Raw genomic sequence first — 21,234 nt, forward strand, 5'->3', positions numbered from 1 at the left:
AGAAAAATGTTATTGAATAGGTTAATGCTGTTGTAATGAAATACTTCTTTCAATTAAAAATTTTTTTTTATTTTATTTGTATGAATGTATTGCCTGCATGTACAGAGGTCAGAAGAGGACATGAAATCTCCTGGAACTGGACTTAGGGATGGTTGTTAGCCACTATGTAGGTGCTGGGAGTCAAACCTGGGTCCTCTGTAAGAGCTGCTTGTGTGCTTAACCATGAAGCCATCTCTCCAGCCCCTTATGTACACATTTTTTAAAAATACTTGTTTTGTTTCAAAATCTGCTTTCAATTTTGGGGATGTGTGTTAATTTCTATCACTGTAACAAAATATCTGAGATTATCAGCTTAAAAAGAGGAAAAGTTTATTTTGCTTACAGTTTGAGAGATTTCAGCGGGTATTCAGTTGACTCTATTACTTTGAGCTTATTATATGGCAGAATGTGATGGCAGGAACATGAGGAGGAAGCAGCTCCTCACCTCATGATGGCGGGGGGGGGGGAGAAAAGAGGGAGAAAGGAGGGAGAGGGAGGGAGAAAAAAGGAGAGGGAAGGAGGGGGGAGGGAAAGGGGGTGACAGGAAAGAGGGATGGGGAGGGGGAGGGAGCAGAGACATACACACACACCCTAGGTTACTAGTATCCACTCTCAGTGACCTAACCTCCTCCCACTAGCCCTCACCTCTTAAGTTCTACCCTTCTCAATTGTGCCATGAGCTGGCGGCCAAGCCTTTAAACACATGAACCCTCACGGAACACTTGTCCATAACATGACAGGCAGACCTACCTAGGAGTGGAATTTCTGACTCATTTGGGCATTTCATACTTAGTTTTAAAGAATCTGTGTAGTAGGGGGCTGGAAAGATGGGTCAGTAGTTAAGAGCAGTGGCTGCTCTTGCAGAAGACCTGGGTTCAGTTCTCAGCACCTACTTGGCAGCTAACAACTGTTACTCCAGTTCTAGGGGATTCTGATGGCCTCTTCTGGTCTCTGAGGAATTGCACATACATGGTGCACTTACGTACAGGAGGCAAAACACTCATACACATAAAATAAAAATAAGTAGAAATTTAAAATTTCTGTTTTGTAAAGTGTCAGTAATTCTTTTATTGAAGACAGAAATCTCGGACTCAAGAGTATAACCAAAACTGTCTGTAGATGGCAGATACTTATTAACTATAGTTAATGTATTGTTGCAAACAGTAGTATCAGATGGAAAGAGAATCTGTTTTTCTACCTGATTTGGTATATCGCTGTTTTTTTCCTTGAAAATGGGATCTTGCTGTGTTGCTCAGGGTAGTCTGACTTAGTTGACACAAGCAGTTCTCTTGCCTCAGCCTCCTGATTAGTTGAGACTGCAGCCATGCATGTACTGCCGTGCCCAGCTTATAATTATTTCTTAAAAGATTTGATTGGTGAAAACACAATTAAGCTAGGAAGAGAGCTGATAAAGAGAGCTAGGAAGAGAAATCCAGAATTTCCCATCTGGACTACAGCTTCAGGAATGATAGTATTTGTAATGGATTTTATGTATTAACTAACTTACCTGGGAGGGCTGAACATCTCCTCTAATAGAACTTTACTAAAACATGCTTTGCAAGGGTTCTTTGAGGAAATCCTTTGTCATTGTTCAGTTCTTTTTTTTTTTTTTTTTTTTTTTTTTATTGGGACAAGGGGTTTTTTTTGTCGTATGGTTGAGCCATGTGAGAAATATATTTGTAGATTTGTGCAGAACCTCCACACTTATTTCCATAATGACTGCACCAGTTTGCACTCTCACTATGGAGAATAAGTTTTCTGCTTTCCCTAAATCCTCACCAGCATTTATTTGACATCCTTTTTTTTCTAGATAGGACACAGGTGTTTATTGAGTCCACCTAGGAGTAGAATTTCTGACTCATGGGCATTTCATACTTAATTTTAAAGAATCTGTGTAGTAGGGGGCTGGACAGATGGGTCAGTAGTTAAGGCATCAGCCTGGCCTATGCCTCTATACCTCAGAGTAAGGGGTCCATGGAAGGCACTGGGCAGAAATGGCTTTGTGAGGCCCTGCACCTTAGGGACTGGGTGGGATGTCCAGGCCTGGCCCCAGGACATTACTGAGTATGTAGTTACCAAAATATACATCTGTCACCATAACAAATGGTGCTGCACTGCCTCTGCCCCACACAGGCATAAGAAAACCATATTTGCACTGTGACCACACTCAGTCATGGTGGGTCCAGAGACACCTTCTCAGAACAGGACAGGTTGAGGGCAGCGGGTGTCACGTTATGATGGGCTCTTAGAAGGGGATTAGCACTCTGGTCAGAGGCAGAAGAAACAAAACTGTGGTTCAAAATTTGGAGGCAGAGAAAGGTTCAGACCTGAGTCTCTAGGTGAGCGGGTGGGTTCCCACAGCCTGGGTCAGCCTCTGGTTAGCAGAAAGGGGGAAGAGTATGGAGACTCGAACCTTAGACTGCACGCAGACTGTCATTGGCTGTAAAAAGTTGCTTAAAACTATGTCTCTTGCTGGGCATGGTGGTGCACGCCTGTAGTCCCAGCACTTGGGAGGCAGAGGCAGGCAGATCTCTGTGAGTTCAAGGCCAGCCTGGTCTACATAGTGAGTTCCAGGACAGCTGGGGCCACAGGGAGACCCTGCTTCAAAAAGACCAAAAAAAAAAAACCAAAACAAAACTATATCTCTTACACATCAATGGGAAAGATTAGGGTAGTTGTCCAATGGGAAATATCTCTAGGCATGGGCATCTGTGACTGCACAGGTCTAATACAAAGGCTTTACAGCAGAGCACACTGGGGACACCAAATCCTGTCACTTGATTAAAAGGTTGAGTGGTGACTGGCTCCCACATGGTATGGCTGCCCAGTGGGGCTGTTAGGCTGTGAGGCAGATTGGTTGGTAAGGCACTGAGGGCAGCTGTTTTCTGGGGCACCACCATAGCCTCATGCCTGGGCCCTTTGAGGTACTGCGCCTGCTGGCTAGGTCACTGTGGCCTAAGCTGTCATCTGCCAAGGCAAGGTGGGCTAGATTTAATTTAAAAAAAAAACGGGTAAAATAAATCTTTCTTTAAAAAAAATCTCTGGTGTGTAAGGTCACTTAAGCTGCTGTTTAAGATGGGTTCTCTAGAATGTTGGAAGCTGCAGTGGCATGGGATCTAGATGGTGGCCCTTGAGGAGAGGCCAGGTGGTGGTTCTCACCCAGATCATGGTTGTATAGCTTCTGCACCACCTCCTCCATGGAGCCCATCTGGAACAGCACTATCTTGTGGCCCTTCTGGAAGAACTTGAAGCCCTTTAGGACTCCCCTGTTGCTGAACAAGAGGTTCTTCTGGACCTTGGACACAGAAGGCTAGATGCTGGAGATGGCTCACGGCAGATGTTGTGAAAGTTCTTGGAACCCGGCTTCTTGAAGTGGTGCAGTGGTGAGCTGCTAGTCCTTAGTTGACGCCCTGGGACTCCTGGCCCTAGCATGGCAGCTGCAGGTTCTTGTGCTTTGGCAGTGTGATGTCCCATGCAGCTTGTACCCTTTTAGGTGGTTCATGGCCAGCTGGGCCTGGACACCATCCACCATCTGCACCAGAGCCCATTCTCCTTGCTGAACAAAATCTTCACCTGTTGTACATCTGCCGGTACCAGCCGGCCAAGACAGACAACATCTGAAAGGGGGAGTGAGGATTGAAAGAAAAAACAAGAGACAGAAAAGATACTTGGGAGGACTGTCAGTAGAGACTGCAGCCCCGGTTTATTTTAGCTCCGCCTTTTTATACAGTAGAACATCAGAGATAGCCACTGTTTTCTTAACTCAATTAGCTTCAACAGCTGTTTTTCCCGCCTGTATCTATAAACACATTCCTTCTGACTTGGAATATTAGGTACTGGTGTGTAAAATACAAACTCTAAACAAGCAAGCCTGCCACAGCTCAATGTACACAATGGCTGTGCTTATATTAATAGCTCCCAACACACATCATCTTAGATGACAGTGAATAAAGAGGCTTTGAGGTGTGACTCCCTCAGTGTTCAGGTTTCTGAATAGAATGGTCGAATCTGGGTATCTGCCAGGCCTGTGATGGCAATGTATCCTGCTGCTGTGGCTGCTGCAGCAGATGATATGTCTAGGGGACCCAGCACTTCCTGGACATTAGGGAAAGGCTGAAGGCTATAGCCATGGTCTGGTCCAGGGAGGACTGGTTGTCTGCCTAGGGCAGGTTCAGGCACATGTAATTATGGCTTTTGTACTTGATGTTGAGTCTGGTGAACTTGGGGAAGTTGTTAGGCATTGTAGATGTTTTGGCCATCCAGATTGATGTGCTGGGGGCTCCCAGGGTTGGTGTACCACAGCAGTGGCTGGAATTGGTTGTTCTTGATGAAGGTGATGATCTTTAGCATGGTGCTGAACTTAGAGATCTAGGGTAGCACGTCTAGGATCACAGGGTGGAAAGGTTCTCAACGATGATCCTGAGTACAGGGCTCTGGTTGGCTATCCACCCACCCCCAGTCTCTCCAGCCCCTTTTCCCCCTACTGCTCAGGGCAGAGGTGGTCAGGCTCAGGTTTACCCAACTGCACCTAGTTCAAGGCCTGCAGTGCACCTGGGCCCACATCTGCCTCAGGGGTTGTTGGTCTTGAGGTTCTTGTGGTTGAACACCTGGATATACATGCAGCATGAGTACCACCAATGTGTAGTAGCTGACCATGGTATTGGCCACCTCCTCCATGCCCATCTCGATGAAGGACTGGCATTTCCCTTCAGCATGAGCAGGTTGGTAATCTTCCCAAACAGTAGCCCCTGGGACCTTACCTTTTGTGACATGTCTGGGTAGCTTCTTACTGTTCTTACAAAGGACCCAGGTTCAGTTCCTAGCAACCACATGATGGTTCACAATTATCTGTAACTCCAGTTCCATGGGATCTGGTGCTGCCTTCTGTCCCCTGCAGTCTCAGCACCCATGGTGCACAGAACTCACATAGGCTCACACTCATACACATAAAAAAATAAATAAATAAACAAGGCAGGGCTGCTACACTGTCTTGAGTGTGGAAGTGTTCTCTTGTTACTGAACCCAAGGGAAACAAGGGAAACCTCATGGTTTGGCAGGAGCTGGCGCAGTTCTCCCAGCACATGACCAAGAAAAGAAAGTAAGAAAAGCTTTTTTTTTTTTTTTTTTTTAAGAAATAGCTGAGTTTGTTTCTAAGCAATTCTTTCTCCAGTACAAACTCCTTGCTATCATCCCCAGTGGTGGTTATAGCCTTATATTTTAGGTTCACAGTTGAATTAATACAGTTATATAATATTGAACTCGGTATAAACCCTGTAAAACATAAAATTGAATGAGTGCTCTCCATTTCATTTTAAAATATGCTGTTTCCTACATTTTTTTTTCCTTTGGTCTTTTTGAGACAGGGTTTCCCTGTAGCCCCAGCTGTTCTGGAACTCACTATGTAGACCAGGCTGGCCTCAAACTCACAGAGATCCACCTGCCTCTGCCTCCTGAGTGCTGGGATTAAAGGCGTGTGCCACCATGCCCGGCATAGTCTTGTTTTTTAGAAAACTATATAGTGTATATACTTACATATTTATTTACACTATATCATATTCTTTTCTAAACTCTATGTCTCTCTCATTCTGCACCTGACTTCACTTAGCAGTCTGTTTTGAGCTTCATTCATGTAACTTGGCACAGCATTTGCACACCATTGCTGTCGTCTTGTCATCGCTGTGTTCCTTTGCTTAAGTAATTTGTCCACCTTCTTAAAAAATAAAAAGATAAAGTTGTAAAGAATATCAGCTCTTTCAGAAGTAGGGGAAATTGGTTTAAATAATAAACCAAGATGAAGAATAATCTTTCATATTATAAGCAAAGGCATTAGCAAAACCAAAGAAATGCACCCCAAAAAACTAAACAAATCCTGTTAAACTTTATTTCTTAGTTTGTTTTCACATAGAAACATTGTAAACTGTCTTAGTTTGGTTTCTGTTTTTGTGATAAAACACTGACTAAAAACAACTTGGAGAGGAAAGGGTTTATTTGACTTACAGGTTACAGTCCATCATCAAGGGAAGCCAAGGAACTCAGGGCAAGAACTGAGGTGGTGACCATGGAGTAGTACTGCTTACTGGATTGCTCACTCTGGCTTGCTCAGCTACTTTTCTTATATAGCTCAGGCCCACCTGCCCAGGGAATGCACCTCCCACAGTGAACTGTGCCCTCCTACATTAATTAGCAATTAGGAAAATGCCCCACAGACATGCCCACAGGCCAGTCTGGTGGAGAAAATGCCTAAATTGAGGTTGCCTCTTCTCAGGTGTGTCAGGTTGACAACCAGGATTAGCTAGCACATAAACCAAGGCAAATGCATTTTCTTGGCGTGGCACTTCATTATGCTTTTTAATATGCTGCAATAAATTAATAAATTACTATAGATCACTTGTTCTTTCTTGGGAGTCTATGAGATCAAAATTAAAGTAAAACTAAGATTATGGTAGTTAATTTTGTCACCCTGACTGTGAGTTAATGGTTACTTATATAAAACATTGCTGGATGAGTCTGTAAGAGCCTTTGGGAGGGATAAGTATTTCAGTCAAACTGAGTAAACTATCTGCCCTAACCAGAATGAGTGTGCATCATCTAGTGATCTGAGGAGGGTCTAATTAGAATGAAAAGACAGAGGAAAGATGAATTCTCCCTTCTTGTGCTGGGACGCCATCTTTTTCTGTCACTGGGTATTGCAGCTTCTGGAGGCCTTCTGTACTCTGGACTCATGTCAGCAGCCCTTTTGGTTCTTTGGCCTTCCCACTTGGACTGAATTTTTACTAGTGCTTCTCCAGCTTGCAAGAGCATAGCACAGCACTTCTCATGTTTTAAAGTAAAATGATTCAGTTCTACAATGGATTCTTGTACTTTTTTCCTATTTCCTTCTTTCACTTTTCATTTCTCCTCTCTCTTTCTCTCTCTCTTTCTGTCTCTCTCTGTCTCTCTCTGTCTCTCTCTCTCTCTCTCTCTCTCTCTCTCTCTCTCTCTTTCAAGTAATTCTCAGTCTTCAATCTTCCCCTCCCCTCCCCTCCCCTCTTCTTTCACAGGGTTTCACTCTGTAGCCCAGATCGGCCTCAAACTCAGTAGGTGCTGAGGATAGTCTTAAATCCACTGCATTCACTTCCTGAGTATTGGGATTGCAGAGATCAGACAAAACCCCTTTAAAAAACACATACACAGCTGTATTTCTCCATCACTATTTCTCTAGTATGATTTTTAACAACTAGTTATAATGTTAACTTTTAACCAAGCTAATATATTTTACATTGAAACTACTGGGGTAGCACAGAGGACTCTCTGCAGTACAGAAGTGTTTTTAATCAGTCTAGCAAAGTTTTTGAGCACACAAAACCTCCTTTAGTTATAAATATCCATTTTCCACCTTCATAAAGTGGAAAAATGAACACTTTGACCAACATGTCCCAAATATTAAGTCTTATGTAGACCATGTAAAAATAAGAAACAAAAGCATATAAATTTAATTATGTTTGATAATTAGTCTTCAAGGATTCTGTTGTTCTTAGCATTTAGATACTTGAATAATTACTAATTAAATATCAAGGTTTTATCACCTAAAGATCTTGGTAATTATTTCCAAACACATTGCAGTAAAAAGTGTCAGACTAATGATCCAGTTTATTCGAGCATAAATCCATCTTTTAAAAATCACCTTAAATGTTATTTGAGCTCATTTGGTCAGTAAATACATGTTTAGGAAAAATCCAAGTTGACTAAAGTGGTCAAAGAAATAGCCACTTTTATAAACAAATGATCAAACTAGGGTTGTTTGCCAAAGTTCTACTCTCAGAAGACATTGATTATTTAAAACATTTCTGAATTAATTTCTATAAGAGGAATTTTTTATATCTAGTACATTTAATGTAGTGAAAGTTTTATTTCCTTGTTTTCTGGGAATTTTATAAATATTCCACTTATGTATTTTTTTTATGAGTCTTGCTGTGTAGCCCAGGCTAACTCTGAACTTGTTCAGCTCCTCCTGCCTCAGTCTCTTGAATGCTGGAACTAAAGCTGTGCAGTACTAATCTTGGCTTTCCACTTATTTTAATGATTATCTATGTCAGTAAGCCAGCGGAACAGTGTTCCTGAAGTTAAGAGACTTCATAATATAACTTAGTGCCCTCTAGAAATAAACAATTTTGCAGACACAGTGAGTGGTAAAAGTCTTTCTGAATTATAAGTTTGTTTCAGTAACTGCGGTCAAGAGACATAAGAATCACAGAGATAGAAAAATGTATTGGTCCAGGGGTTGGAGAGATGGCTTAGAAAAGTGCTTGCCATATAAGCCTGAGGACTTGAGTTTAGATCCCCAGCACCCATATAACAAGCTGGGTATGGCAGCACAGGCCTGTAATCCCAGTGCTGGGCAGGTGGAGACAAAGGGATCTTTGGGGCTTGCTGCCCAGCCTGTCTAGCCAAATTGGCAAACACAAGGTTCAGTGAGAGATCCTGTCTCAAAAAAATATGGTAGAGGGGCTGGAGAGATGGCTCAGGGGTTAAGAGCACTGACTGCTTTTGCAGAGGACCTGGGTTCAAATCCCAGCACCCACATGGTGGCTAACATCTGTCTGTAACTCCAATTCCAGGGGATCCAATGCCCTTTTCTGACCTCCGTGGGCATTGCATGACATGGATACACTTAAATACATGCAGGCAATACACCTACACACCTAAAATAAAAATAATTAATAAAATATTTAAAAATGTTAGAACAGTTGAGGGAGACACCTGACACTGACCTGATATCCACATGCTTGTCCACAAATGTCCACGCAAATGTGCACATACCCTCCCCTCACTGAGCAAACAAAATAAAACAAACAACCTAGTGGTCCAGATATCAGACCTGGTTTTGGTGGACATAAAATCTTAACCAAATTCCTGAAAAATCTCTACTCTTTCCTAGAAATGGGATGATTGTTCTGCCCTTTAATTAGGCTATATTTTCTCTTCATTTCTTTTCCCTGTATCTATAACCTTCATATTCCAAACAGGTTAAGAAATTGAATTTCAGGGCTGGAGATGTCTTAGCAGTTAGGAACACTGCTGCTCTTCCTGAGTTTGATTCCCAGCACCCACCATTTGTAACTCCAGTTCCAGGGGATCTGATGTCCTTTTCCGGCCACTGCAGGCTCTGCATGACATGGGTGCACCTACATACTTGCAGGCAAAACACTCATACACATAAAATAAAAATAAATAAAATTTTTAAAAAGGAAATTGATTTTAAAGTCTACATCTTGCATTGACCAAGAATTAAGGTCTCTTTTGATGCACAGTTGGTCCTTGATCTTGTTATTGGTTCCATCATTCTGAGAAAAAAAGGGCCCAGTTTGACGGTAAAAAAACAAAACAAAACAAAACAAAAACTGGTAACACCTTCAAAGCTTATAGTATCAGGCATGTAAAGTAGGTAAAAAAAACAAACAAAACAATAACTGGTAACACCTTCAAAGGTTTATGGTATCAGGCAATTATTCCCTTCTGTGGAGCAGGCCTCAAAACTAATTTTTAGAGTAGCTCATTACCCTTAGAAGTTGTACCACCATTGCACAAGTGTGAACTTCTTGCTTGGAAGGTTGGCATTGTAGTTTGTAGGGTTCACAGCACCTTCTGGCACTACGAAATCTAGATGGTAGGGAGAAAGCTTCTAACTTAGTTCTGGGTTGTAGTCTTTATATCTTGCAACCAATGCTGTGTGTGTCTTCAGCAATAGATCCTTATCTGAGTCTGGTGGACTATCAAGAGGAATGGCAATAGCCTGTGTTGTTTGGGAGTGCTCTAGGACCTCCCTGACTGTATAAGGAGGTACCCCACATCTGGCACTTGGGTTTTTGTTTGATAAACAATGGCTTCTAGGAGTGGCATTATTCATCCATGCAGGGTCACTCCCTTTTAACTATTTTTTTTCCCCTTGGGTTTCATATAGTTTATATGACAGGGAAGGAGTGACTTAAAAGAAACAGCTTCTCAGGACCCATGCATCATTCAAGCCCCACCCACAGTATCCATTAGCGTTCAGGCGCTGGGCCCATGGTCTTAAGTGTCCCATCACGTGTCCATACCTGGAAGGATGCTGCCATTTGCCCCATGGCCCCACACACCTTTTTAACTATTTCTTAACTTATATTTTTAAATTGGCTTACAAAGTAGTCAGTTTACATATGGCTTCTTCATGTATCCTCACCTTGATTAGCCCTCCCTCTTCTCTCCTGCTCCTGTCCCCATCCCTGCTTGAATCTGTCTGCCTTCTGTGTTCCATCTCTACTTTATATTCTACTAGTCCCCATCCCATAAGACATCCCTCCTTCCTTGCAGTGGGCCCTTTCTAGTTTCCTGGCTTTTACAGGTGCTCCAAGTTAAACACATAAAACTAAAGATTTGAAGCCAGGATCCACATATGAGAGACATGTGGCATTTCTTTCTCTGGGCCTGAGCTACCTCACTCAGTATAATTTTTTCCAGGGGAACTTGACTACTGTGGTTCAGCTAAATTGACATGGCACCAAACTGCAGTCTAAATATTTAAGCTTACACCCATAGACAAATGTTACTCCTCTTCTTAATCAGAGAAGCTGCTCTTGCAGTGACTGGCAGTGAAAGATGACTGTTGGGGAGGCTTAGAGTAAATGATAGTTTAGTGCTCTACCCTAAACAGGACATGTATACTGCTTCCTCCAAGGCTCACAAAACCTTACAGAAGAATGGAAAGAAATGTTGTCTTCAGGGTATGACACAGCCATTGCAAACATGATCCCGCAGCAGCTGAGATTGTCTGCCCTTGACCTTTCAATAGCCAGTAGTGAATCAGTGAGAGGCTCATGGGGCTCTACCCTTCTGAACTATTGATTACTGATAGATTTGAGGGAGGGACAGTCATAGCTGTTAATTTGTGTATCAGATGGTGAGCTCACCAGGTGATGGTTCTAAGCCTTTGGTCACACAGACTGTCCTGTTTCAAATTAAAGAGTCACAAAACAAAACAGAAAGGCATGAATATGGGAAATGGATGGGTAAACGGGGAGGGATACAACAGGGATAGGAGGGAGATAGGAGAGGGTGGGGGTTGAGGGTAAATGTATGTACTACATACATTTGTGAAATTGTCAAAGAAGAACTTTAATAAATACTAACAGTTTTTTTCATTTTGTTGTTTTTCTATGGCTATTCTCTCTCTCACTTGCCATGCAGAAGTTTCTAGATTTTGTCATAGTATAAAATTCCATGTTTTTTTTCTAATATTTTATTGTTTTATTTTTATTTTATGCATGTGCGTATATTGCCTGCATATAGGTAAGTACACCCGTGTCATGCAACACCTGTGAAGGACAGAAAGGCTGTCGGATCCCTTGGAACTGGAGTTACAGATAGTTGTTAGCTGCCATGTGGGTGCTGGGATTCGAACCCGGGTCTTCTGCAAGAACAGCCAATATTCTTAACTGCTGAGCCATTCTCCAGCCCAAAATTCCATGTTTTTAAAATTTCTTAATTTATTTTTATTTTGTGTGTATTGCCTGCATGTAAATACACCCAAGTTGTGCAGTGCCCATGGAGGTCAGAAGATGGCATTGGATTCTCCTGGAACTGGAGATACAGTTGGTTTTTAGCCACCATGTGGGTGCTGGAAATTGAACTTGGGGCCTCTGCAAGAGCAGCCAGTGCTCTTAACCACTGAGCAATCTCTCCAGCTCCCCCACATTCTTTGCTTTTATAGGGGCATTCACCGTTATTTTCTTTTGGTACTTGTATGGCTTTATTTTTACATCTGATTCTTTTTGCATATTCCTGAGATAATGATGTGAGGAATGGCTCTAGCTTTCTCTCTTTTTATATACAATCCAGATGTCTTCATACTAATTACCAAAAAGTAGATTTTTGCCATTATCAGATACTGAATTTTCATATGAAGTGGGACTCTGATTTCTGTATTCTGTTCATGTTTATATGCCTGTTTCCTGTGACACTCCCTTTTAATTATGAATGCTTTGTTGTTTGTTCTGTCAGATTGGACTATCACTACCTTATTACTCATCTATTTTAGGGATTTCCTGGCAACTCTTCCTGTTTTATTTCTTCAAGTGAACTTTATAAACAGTGTCTCTACTCTAAAAAAAACTTCAGCATGTTATTTGGATTGAGTTAAATTTATAATTTAATTAGGGAGAATATACATTTTGGTGATTGTAGGTCATTCTATCAAATAATATATTAAGATTTAAATGTTTTCTACAAATAAACTTCAGAATTCCATAAGATTATATGTAAGTGTAGTTATATGCCTTATAGTGACATTTTGGTCAATGATTGATTGCATATATGATGATGGTGCCATAAGGTTATAATGGAGTTGGAAATTTTCTGTGAGATAGTGATAGTGTAGGGATAGCTGTGGTAGTCATAGCACAGTACATTGCTGTCATGTTTGTGGTGATGCTGCTATAAAGAAATCTCCTGTGCTGGGAGTCACATAAAAGTAAGGCACATAAATTGTGTGACACTTGATAAATGGTTGTTACTGGTTCATGTATTTTTACTTTTAAAAATTACTATTTAATTTTTTAAAAGAAATTTATTTTTAAAATTTTATGTGTATATGTGTGTGCCTGCATGAGTTTGTGTATCACATACATGTAGAGAGCCGAGGAGGCCAGAGTAGGGCATTGGATCCCCTGGAAGTGGATTACAGGTGGTGAGCTGTCTGATATAGGTGCTGGGAGCCAAACCTGGGGTTTCTGTGAGAGCAGAAAGTGCTCTTAACCAATGAACAATCTCTTTCCCACTTATTATTTTAGAGCGTACTCCTATTTAAAGTTAACTGCAAGGCAGCTTTAGGTCCTTCAGGAGGCAAAGACTTTGTTGTCATAACATGCTCCATGCTTGTTACTGGCCCTGGAGACCTTCCAGTGAGACAAGATGTGGAGGTGAAAGAATGATGTTGATGATTCTACATAGGTCTAGCCTGATGTGTGTGCTTTGTCTTTTTTTTCTTCTATTTTTTTTGGTGATAATGGGTATTTATAAAAAATATTGTTTATTATTTTTATTTTATATGTATGACTATATTGCCTGCATGTATAGAAGTGCACCTGTGTCATGTAATGCCTGTGGAGGTCAGAAGAGAGTATCAGATTCCCTGGAACTGGAGTTACTGATGGTTGATAGCTGCCATGTGGGTGCTGAGAATTGAACCTGGGTTCTCTGCAAGAGCAGCCAGTGTTCTTAACTGCTGAGCCTTTTCTCTAGCCCCAGTAATGGGTATTGAACCAAGGTCTCCTTCTTGCTAAGTAGTTGCTCTACAATTGAGTTATTTCCTCAGCTCCTATGTCTTAGTTTTCAGTCAAAAAGTTAAAAAAAAATAGTATATACTACATAACCAGGTGTGTAGTAGGCTGTGCCATCTAGGTTTGTGTAAAGACACTGTTCACACAATGACAGACTCATCTAACAGTGTATTTCTTAGAACATAGCTTATGAATTGGGGATGTATCTCAATGGTAGAGTATTTGTCTAGCATGCATCATGCTCTGAAGCCCTGGTTTGATCCTTATTCCTCCCCTACCCCCCCCCCAAAAAAAGAAGCAAGAAATGAAAAGGGAGGGAGAGGAGGGAAGGGGGGAGGGAGCGTGAAGAAGGGAAAGGAAGAACATAGTCCCACCATTAAGTAGCATTATGACTGTGTTTGATTTTTTATTACTTTAATTGGGCCTTGTGCTTTATAACTGGTTTTATACATATAGCGCTGTGATTTAGATATGTGTTTCACAGAGTCCCATTTGTTAAAGCCTTATTCCTAGGGTGGTTCTGTTGGAAAGTGGCAAAACCTTTAGAAATGGGGTGTAGTGAGAATACTTATGTCACTGTGGGACCCTAATCTTTCCTCTTTTGTTTTCTGGATGGTGAGGTGAGTAGATTTGCTCTGCCATGTCTTCTGCCTTGCCATAAGCCAAAGCAATGGGGACAGTTGATCTTAGACTGGGACCTCCAAGACTGAACCAAAATAGACCTTTTCTCTTTATAGTTAGTTATTTCAGGTGTTTCTTTATAGTGACAGTTGCCACACACCCACACCCACACAAACATTACACCTCCACATAAATGCTGGTGATCTTTGTGCTTCCATCCTTCCTACTACTCATTGCTGGAGATTGAACCAAGGCTTTGTGCAAATTAGGCAAATGCTCTACCACTAAGCACTAACGTTTTGACTATTATTTTACTAAGTTTTCTTATTATTTTCAGTTAAATTGCTAAATTTCTCCATTAATTCTGGTGTGTGTGTGTGTGTGTGTGTTAGTTTTGTGTTACTGTGACAAAATTACTGAATACAAACAACTAATAAAAGGAAAGATTTATTTTGGTTCATGGTTTCAGAGGATTTTAGTCCATTATGGTAGGGAAGACTGGGCGGGGCACTTGGTCCATTACAGTGAGAGTGTGTGGTAAAGGCACCTCACATCATGTAGGACCAGTAAGCAGAGTGAGGTGCGAACTAGGTATCACTTTCTTCAAAGGCCTATCCCTATGACCTACTTCTGCTAGCTAGGGCCCACCTCTTTAAGTGTGTGTGTGTGTGTGTGTGTGTGTGTGTGTGTGTAATTGTATATGTAGGGGGGTAGACACATGTGCCATAGCACATGTCTGGAGGTCACAGGACCACAGGACAACTTTGTGGAGTTAGTGCTCTCCTTCTACCTTTAAGTGAATTCTGGGGATGGAACTCATATTGCCATTTACCCACTAAGCCATCTTGCCAGCCCTTGGTCCCATGTCTTAAAGGTTCCATATCATCTGAAGATAGCACCACCAGCCGGAAAATAATGTGAGCCTAGGGAGGACATTTCAAATCCAACCATAATAAATACTCATAAATCATATTTAGAAATTACTTTTTTCACTTCTTAAATACTAGATTGCCTTTTCTTTTCCATCTTAATAGCCTAATATACAAATTAAACACAGTTCAGATTGAATATTTCTAATTTGAAAAATCTGAACTCTAAAGTACCTCCAAAGCTGAAACTTTTTTAGCACCAACATAATGCTGCAAGGGGAAAATTCTACACCATGGTTTGCTTTATATACACAATTACGAAAAAGAAAGTTGAATTACCATCAGGCTATATGTAGAAGGTATAAAGAAAACATAAATGAATTTCATATTTCCTTCCCTAAGATACTTAACTATGCTTGTGCAAATTTCTCAAAATCTGAAGGAAATCAGAACCTTCTAGTCCAAAGCATTTGGGATTAGAGCTACTTTTTGTGTAGTCAGACGATAACAGCTTTATTTTCCCTCTCTTTAGCAGAGTGCTTTTAGTGTTTCTCACTAGGACAGCTCTGGCTTTGGGGCTAAGGCACTTATATTTTATCATGTTATGGAAGTTTCCCATCGATACACATTTTATTAAGTGTTTTTAACAAAAAATGGTATTGAATTTTGTCATGTATTTGTCTATGTCTTTTGAGATAGTTATCTGATTTTTGTCTTGCTTTAACAGTTACTGAGTTATTAATGGATTTCCTATTATTGAAATATTCCTATCAGAATAAATTCTGCTTGATAGTGATGATTATTTGTTCTTTTAATGTGCTTTTAGATTTTGGGTGCTTTCATGCTTTTAAGGATTCTTTGTCTTGATGTAGGTAAGATATAATTTTTTTTTCTTTAGGACTGTCTTTTTCAGATCTTTGAATCAGTACAATGCCTATTTCATGAAACAAAATTGCAATTTTTCCTTTTTTGTACTTTGCATAATACTGTTGATACTGATTTTTAAAGATTTCTGAGAGATAACCTAGTGAATAGCAACTTGGGTCTGGTGCTCTTAGGGAGGAGTCTTTTAATTGTTTTCTGTTTCTTCTGTGATAATTGACCTATTTTAGGTTTTCTGTCTCTAGATGGTTAATACGTTATATTCTTTTATAAAATTTTCTATTCAAGTTTATCAAGTACTTTGAACAGTTATATAATATAATCTTACAATTTAATGAATTGTTCTGCTCTGATGATGATCTTACCCTTATCAGTTCTAGTTTGGGGTAGCTATACTGACCCTTCTCTCACTTAGGTTAGTGATTTTTCTATTTTGTTGAGGAGAGAGAGAGAGAGAGAGAGAGAGAGAGAGAGAGAGAGAGAAAGAGAGAGAGAGAGAGAGAGAGAGAGAGAGAGAGAGAGAGAGAGAGAGAGAACGAACATGTACACATGTAGGCATGTGCATATAGAAACCTGAGAACAACCTCAGACATTGTTCTACTGCACCATCACCTTTTATTTGAGACAGGGTTTCTTACTGGCCTGAAATTTGCCAATTAGGAAAGGCCAGCTGGCTAAAAGCACCAGGGCTGTGCCTGTCTTTTCTTCCTCTTACTGGATTACAGATGTGTACCACCATGCTAGCTTTTTAAATTTTTTATTTATTGGTTGATTTTTATTTTATGCATATGAGTGTTTTGCCTACATGTATGTACAGTACTCATGGAAGCCAGAAGAGGGTGTCAGATCCTCTGAAAATGAAGCTATAGATGGTTGCTAGCTGCCTTGTGGGTTCTGGGAACTGAACCCTAGTCCTCTGCAAGAGCAGTGTACTTAAGCACTGCGCCATCTCTTCAGTCCCTATTTCAGCTTTTTAAATGTGAATTCTGAGGATTAAACTTAGACCCTTATGCTTACAAGGCAGGTACTTTACCAACTGAGCCATCTCCCTGGGACTGTTTTGTTGATTTAAAAAAAATTATTTTTATTTTATGTGTATGAGTATATTGTCTGCATGTATGTATGCAAGTGCACCCGTGTTGTGCAGTGCCCACAGAGGTCAGAAGAGGGTGTCAGATTCCCCTGGAATTGGAGTTATAGATGGTTGTTAGCCAACATATGGATGCTGGGAATTGAACCTGGGTTCTCCGCAAGAGCAACCAGTACTCTTAACTGCTGAACCAACTCTCCAGCTCCCTGTTTTGTTGATTTTTAAAAGCCTGCTTTTTGGTCTATTAGCTCCACTAATTTTCTAATATTCATTTTTGCTCTTATCTTTAATGAATCCTTCCATTTCTTTTATTTTTCTAACTTTTTGCATTTTTACATTTTGCATTATTGATATAATTTAAATATTTTATTTTTATTTTATGTGTATGAATATATTGTCTGCATACATGTAAGTGCACCTGTGTCGTGCAGTGCCTGCGGAGGTCAGAGAGGGTGTTGGATCCCTTGGAACTGGAGTTACATATGGTTGTTAGCCACCAGGTGGGTACCAGGATTTGAACGTGGGTCCTCTGCAAGAGCAACCAGTGCTCTTAACTGCTGAGCCATTTCTCCAGTCTCTTATTATTTTTATTTTATGTGTATGAATGTATTGCCTGTATGTGTGTAAGTGCACCCGTGTCGCGCAGTGTCCACAGAGGTCAGAAGAGGGTATCAGATCCCCTGGAATGGGAGTTACAAATGGTTGTTAGCTGCCATTTGGGTCCTGGGAATCAAACCTGGGTCCTCTGCAAGAGCAGTCAGTGCTCTTAACTGCTGAGCCATCTCTCCAGCCTCTGATATAATTACTTAATACTATAATTTTCTTTGATGATATTGTTTGACGTCTAGTTTTGCCTTTACTGTATTCCATATATTTTGATATGCTCATTACTATTTTAGAGAAATTTTGCTGTTTTAATTTTGTATTTTTCTTATTGATACAACTGTTTTAAATAGTATGTCTTGGCTGGGCGTGGTGGTGCACACCTTTAATCCCAGCCCTTGGGAGGCAGAGGCTGTGACTTTGAGGCCAGCCTGGTCTCCATAGTGAATCCAGGCCAGCTGGGGCTACACTGAGACCCTGTCTCAAAAAGACCAAAAAAAAAGTATGTCTTAAAAAATTTTAGTGTTTGTTTTATGAAAGTTTGTTGTCGAGTTTGGGGGCTATATAAATACCAGTATTACATCCTTGTTTTGTAAAATAAGTTGTATTTGTAGGTTGCTTCACTTGTAATTTTTAGCCTTATAAAGTACATAAGCCATAAGTTTAAGACCTTATTAATTTTGTTTGCTGTGGGTGCATAGTGTTCTTTTTGCTGTTTTGTTGAAAACCAACTCTTCAGCAAATGTCTCCTTAATTATAAACTAATATTCCTGTAAAGGACTTTGGCAAAGCATATAGTTCATCTCTTAAACTGTTCGGCAAAATGCACATTGGATCTGCTTTAAGCAGTCTGATATTTTTGTTTAATTTTCTAAAGTGTTCAAGGGAAGCTGCTATATCCACATTCATTAACCTACTTAAGGTTTTTAAATTTAAATTTATTTTAGCACGTATTTATTCTAGAGAACAAATAAAATATATGTATTGGGTGTTTTCCATTTCTCATCTTTTGTATTTTACCAAGCAGTACAAAGTCAACAGGAAGAGATATCTCTTTAGTCAGGAATGTAAAAACAGGAAGGAGGAAGTCTATTGCATATCTGTGTTGGCTGATTACACTTTTAGGTCTCACCATAGAGGATGTTCATTAGTGATTGTTCTGGGCCATTACCCAGAATTATAAAGAGTGTAATGTCAGTCTTGGAATGTCAACTCCAGTTACAGGAAGTAATGCTAGCTAATGTTAACTAATGTTTCCTATATGTGGGATTAGGATACTGTTGGTGAGAACAAGTTATAGAAATCACATATCATGGAATTCACCATCAGAAACAAATCTGAAAAATTATTTATTTATTTAGTCTTTCCTTCGTCATGGTGCTTTGGCAAGTCAGATAATCCTTTAAGGTATATTGGTATCCCTTTTCCAAAGCTGCAGATGCACAAGGCCCGAGGTTCAATCCCCAGTACCTCCTACCTTTAAAAAAAGGTGTAGGGGGCATATCAGCCTTGCTACATGAATTTTGTTGACAGTATCTTCAACCACATTTGAGAAATCACCTTGCCATTATCTTATAAATATTTCAAGAGCATATGCACCAATTTATATGACATATTTCAAATATACAGAAAATGAATATTTTATGAAGAAGAAATCTTCAGGATTCTGTGCTGAAAGAAATTTTATTAAAGATCAGATAGTCTCCTCCCCCCACCCCGAAGTTCTTAGAAACTCTCAATTACTCCTTAGTGATAGGACACCTATTTGGTTTGAATACCCAGCCAATTAGGGGCTGGAGAGATGGCATAGCAATTTAGAGCACTGCTGCTCTTGCAGAGGATCCAGGTTCAGTTCCCAGCACCCACATGGAGGCTAACAACTACCCATAACTACAGTTCCAAGGGATCTGATACCTCCTCTGGCCTCCTTGGGCATTGCATGTACATGGTTCATTCACATACATACAGGTAAAACACACATACACATAAAATAAAACATTAAAAAAAAAGAATTGGGTTAATCATTCTCATAGCTCTCAGAAAATTTTGGTTATTAATCCATCATTTTAGAATTAATCTTCATATGACACTTTACATGAATAAATAATAAAAATCTGTTTTTAGGATTTTAATGCTGATATAGAAAATAAAGCTCAGTTTTGTTTGATTCATTTCCTTTTAGATTAGTAGTCACTGCTAATTTCCTACCAGTTTTTGGTACAATACATGTACTTTTTAAATTGAAGCACTGACTTTAAAGTGATAGTAAAATTACTTTATGTGTGTTCTTTCATTACCTCAATGCTTACTATGTGTCAGGTAGTACATAGGAGGAGAAAAGTTTATCCCTTGCTATGTTGTCCATACTTAGAAAGCCCTGAGATTGGAGAATTTTTGTAGTGTTTATAGTTCTGTTTTGATTTTTTTTTGGTCTTTTTTGAGACAGGGTCTCCCTGTAGCCCCAGCTGTCCTGGAACTCACTATGTAGACCAGGCTGGCCTTGAATTTACAGAGATCCGCCTGCTCTGCCTCCCGAGTGCTGGGATTAAAGGCATGCGCCACCATGCCCGGTCTTAAAGCAATGGGTAACATGATAGAATAACTTTAAAAAGAGAAATATTTTTATTTCTTACTAAGATGTTGATTAGGTTGAGTATGATATTCACATATATATATAGTGGTAAAAGAAAATGAGTCCTAAGGGTTACTTTTTGGTGAAGAGTGCCCTCTAGTGACTTATTTTATTTTCTTTCTTTCTGAGACCGTTTCCCTGTAGCCCCAGCTTGCCTGGAACTTGCTATGTAGACTAGGCTGGCCTTGATCTCATAGAGATCCACCTGCTTCTGCCTCTGGGGTACTGGATTTAAAGGTGTATGCCACTGCAACAGGTGGTGACCTATTCTTTTTATTAAGATTTTCAGTTCTTTGTATCCTCACACTTGTGAATTGATTATAAAAATGGAAGACATCAGCTGGGCATGGTGGTACATACCCTTAGTACCAGCACTCAGGAGGCAGAGGCAGGTGGATTTCGGTGAGATGGCTAGCCTGGTCTACGTAGAGTTCCTGGCCAGCTGCTCCAGGGGATACTTTCTCAAAAAAATAAAGCAAAAAGGAAGGCATCATCAATTTTCAAGGAACTTAAGATAAAAGTACACTAAATAAATTTGATGTGGTGTATTAATGAATAAAAGCATAGTTTTTATGCAGAAGAATGGGGGAAAATTCCATGTAATTGCAGAGTTATCTAATATAGCTCCTTGTAAAATTATCCTGAAGGAATTGTCTTGAACTGAAATGGGAAAGAAATTAAAGTTTAGTCTTGAGGCATTTGTAGGATAATGACACCCGTGGGATGGTAAAAGAAGTATAAGAACACCAAATGGATTAATTCCAGAAGGGAAAAATAGTGAAAATGGATTATCCTTTAAGAGAGTTTAATTTAATACTGTTTTAAAGTATTTTATGCAAATGTCCAAATAATTGGTATTTGTGTGTATATACAAATCTGTTTTTAGGATTTTAATGCTGATATAGAAAATAAAGCTCAGTTTTGTTTGATTCATTTCCTTTTAGATTAGTAGTCACTGCTAATTTCCTACCAGTTTTTGGTACAATACATGTACTTTTTAAATTGAAGCACTGACTTTAAAGTGATAGTAAAATTACTTTATGTGTGTTCTTTCATTACCTCAATGCTTACTATGTGTCAGGTAGTACACAGTTGCATGTTTGTGCATGTATATGTAGGCCAGGGGACAGCCTGTGGTGGTGGTTTCAGACAGCATCCACCTTTTGGAGACTGAATTTCTCACTGGTCTGGAACTCACAGGTGGCC

General features: G+C 40.0%; 1 protein-coding gene and 1 pseudogene across 1 annotated transcript in view; one reads left to right on the forward strand and one right to left on the reverse strand.

The window, feature by feature from the left end:
* The window catches only part of Exoc6 (exocyst complex component 6), a gene marked incomplete in the record, with an annotated part of 205,895 nt that overhangs the window by 12,354 nt on the left and 172,307 nt on the right, over positions 1–21,234 (forward strand).
* Positions 3,968–4,848, reverse strand: LOC115067086 (annotated as a pseudogene).

The sequence above is a fragment of the Nannospalax galili genome, unplaced genomic scaffold, assembly GCF_000622305.1.
Source record: "Nannospalax galili isolate Female #2095 unplaced genomic scaffold, S.galili_v1.0 scaffold384, whole genome shotgun sequence".
NCBI lineage: Eukaryota > Metazoa > Chordata > Mammalia > Rodentia > Spalacidae > Nannospalax > Nannospalax galili.